This window comes from Carya illinoinensis, chromosome 9 (assembly GCF_018687715.1).
Source record: "Carya illinoinensis cultivar Pawnee chromosome 9, C.illinoinensisPawnee_v1, whole genome shotgun sequence".
Lineage (NCBI taxonomy): Eukaryota > Viridiplantae > Streptophyta > Magnoliopsida > Fagales > Juglandaceae > Carya > Carya illinoinensis.
Window position 1 is genome coordinate 28,070,001 of NC_056760.1, and position 3,003 is coordinate 28,073,003.

The window sequence follows — 3,003 nt, forward strand, 5'->3', positions numbered from 1 at the left end:
ATCTCCAAAAACATAGCCAAATGAATATTGGGATCATCCAGTGGCGATCCGCTGAATTGAGCCTGCTGCACCATGCTAATCAAAGCTGGTTTGAGCTCAAAGTTGTTGGCATTGATTGGCTGGCGCATTATGCTCGAGTAATTTCCATTCACAACTGGCCGCACATAGTCCTTCAAGGTGCGTGGTAGTACCTCACGATCTTCTTCAGCCATAGCTAGTATCTTATTTCTTCTTAGTGATCTAAGAGTTCTTTCAATCTCCGGATCAACAGGAATAATGTCACGAGATCTAGTACGGCGCATCCAATGTCAAAAACACACCTGTAGAACAAATTAAAACAAAATTCTAAATTAAAACCAAGATTAATTTGTATCGATATTGACGAAAAGAATAAGAATAAACCAATCCCCGGCAACGGCGCCAAAAACTTGACCGGTGCAAAACTGCAAGTGCACAGTATCGTAGTTTTATAGTAAAGTAATAAGAAGAGTATCGTCCTCAGGGATTAGTACCTTACGTTTGCCAAATACCAAAATTATACTAAACTTGATTTTATCTAGAGGAATCACTAAGATTTTTGTAGTTGCAATCTAAACTAGATCAACTCAAAGAAAAATGTGCAAAGGAAATAACACTGACGTTCGAAGACCAATGATTTAATTACTACACAGGTTCATACAAGTCTTTCGATCTCTATACTTACCTATGCTGAAATATCCAAGATCTACCCTATGATTCCCTCTTTCGATAGCAAATCACAAGATTAATAATCATCTAATCAATGGCCAGTTAATTAGAAGCATTAAACTCAGAATAAATCAGATAAACAAAGAGAGAATTGCATTAAATTAGCATGGACAAACAAGCATAGTTCGGAAATAGGTTACATCGTTTTCCTAGAATAAAGAAAATTTAGCTCATGCTAGAAATGGAATTCAACATAAATGAATTCACCATAATTGTTCTGAGAAGATGGGAAGAAGAAAATAAACACTGAAAAATCCTCCTTGCAGCCTCAACTCGTCGTCAAAAGCTCAAGGGAACGATTCAACGCTTTTCTCCCGTCCGTGCTCGTGTATGAATCCAACGTACGTGCAATAAATTGGAATTCCGTCTCCAAAACAAATGATTTGAATCCCTCTAGCTATGTTTTTCTCTCCCAAAGAGTGTTCTCCAGTCAAAACTCGCGGCTCTAGAGTGAAAAATGGCTTTTATATGGTCCCACGGTGGAAAACCTAAAATCTGTCAAAATACGATGTTCGCTCGAGCAGGGTGTCGAGCGCGCGTCGAGCGTTCGACTCTGCTTGATTTCACTCGAGCGTCCTATCGAGCGCACATCGAGCGTTCGACTCTGCCTGATTTCGCTCGAGCGGCCAATGTCTCTGCTCGAGCGATCTTCGTTTTTCAGCAACCCGCTCGAGCTCCCTGTCGAGCGGCAGTCGAGCGTTTGAATCTACCTGAATTCGCTCGAGCGGCCAAAAGCCTCCGCTCGAGCGAACTTGTAAAATCTGCAATATGAAATTTTGCAAGCCATCAAAAACCAAATGGTAAGCTTCAGTATAATAACCAACAATAACATGGCAATAAATATTCAAGGAATCAGAGTACATAGCATGATAAAAATATAATGCAATCAAATAATAAAAATGCAAGTTTACACGTCATATACTTATATTATCCAAGAGTAAGTTAAGGGTCTACTTATAAAAATCCAACAACCAACAATGAGCAAGCTGAAAAATATATTTTAACACCCATTAGAATTGGTCATCCAAAACCCTAATTCGTGTGTGTGAGTGAGTGTCATGTTCTTGGCTTATGAACCTTATCTCCAATACAAGAAATACCTCTCAACATGTGGTAGCCTTGGCCATACAACACTTTTAAATTTTTCATTTGTGCCCTTTTTCTCTCCAAGTGAGTCTTAGGGTTTCCATTTGCCTCTTGTGTGGCCCTCCATGGCTGTATGCATGGCAGCCGCAGATGGTGGCACCGATCGACCTTCCTTTATCGATCCAGTGGCTGCTGTCCCATAGCCCATCCCTGAGATGGTGCTGCCACCTAGACCTCCGAAGGTGCTGGATGGTGAAGTTTACTTTCAATTTTCACGTGAAGAAATTACGAAGTCTGCAGAGCCTTTTTGTTACTCGGTGATCCTCAAGTTTCTGAAGCAACGTCCATCACTAGATGCAGTCCGTGCTTTCATACACAAACGTTGGGGTGTTTTATCCACTCTAGTTGTCTCTTCTATGCGAAGGTTGAGGAACGTTTTTGTATGTATGACAAATGAGGCCGATTTCACAAAAGCTTTATTGCAGGATGTTTGTGAGATCAATGGAATATCTATCAGGCGTTTCATTGGACACTGGAATTCATGGACGATGACGAACCCTCTCGGGTACCGGCATGGATTTCTATTTCTGAACTTCCTCCCAATTTTTATAGTGAAGGTTTTTTGAATATTCTCATGGCTCTTATTGGTACATTCATTCGTTAGAATAACCCAACGCGTTGCACCAAGAGAAGGAATGGTGCGAGGTTGTGTGTCGAGGTTGATGTTGCAAAACAACCACTATCTCATTTTTGGATTGGAGTACCGGGTTTCCCCTCTATTAGGAAACAAGAAGTTGTTTATGAAACGCTCCTTGCTGATTGTTGTAAGTGTCAAATACAAGGCCATAATTCACAGACTTGTTGGGTTGATAAAATTGAGAAGTTGGGAAAGGCTCAGGCATGGAAGAAAGGATTGAAAGAGACAGTTACGAATGGGGAACCTATTGCAATTCATGTGCTAGTTTTGAATGCAAGTGTGGAGGTTGCTTCGTCTAATCTAGTGGGATTAATTCATAGAAAGAAAATGTCTCAGAGCCTATCTTGTCTATGGTGCAAGTAGGGGTTGCTGAAGAGTTTCCAATAATTCCTAAAATTGAGGTGCTAAGGAGAGTGAAGATGAACCACGGGTTAAGGCTAGTGCAGTGAACTCAGTCATAGACGATGGTTCAG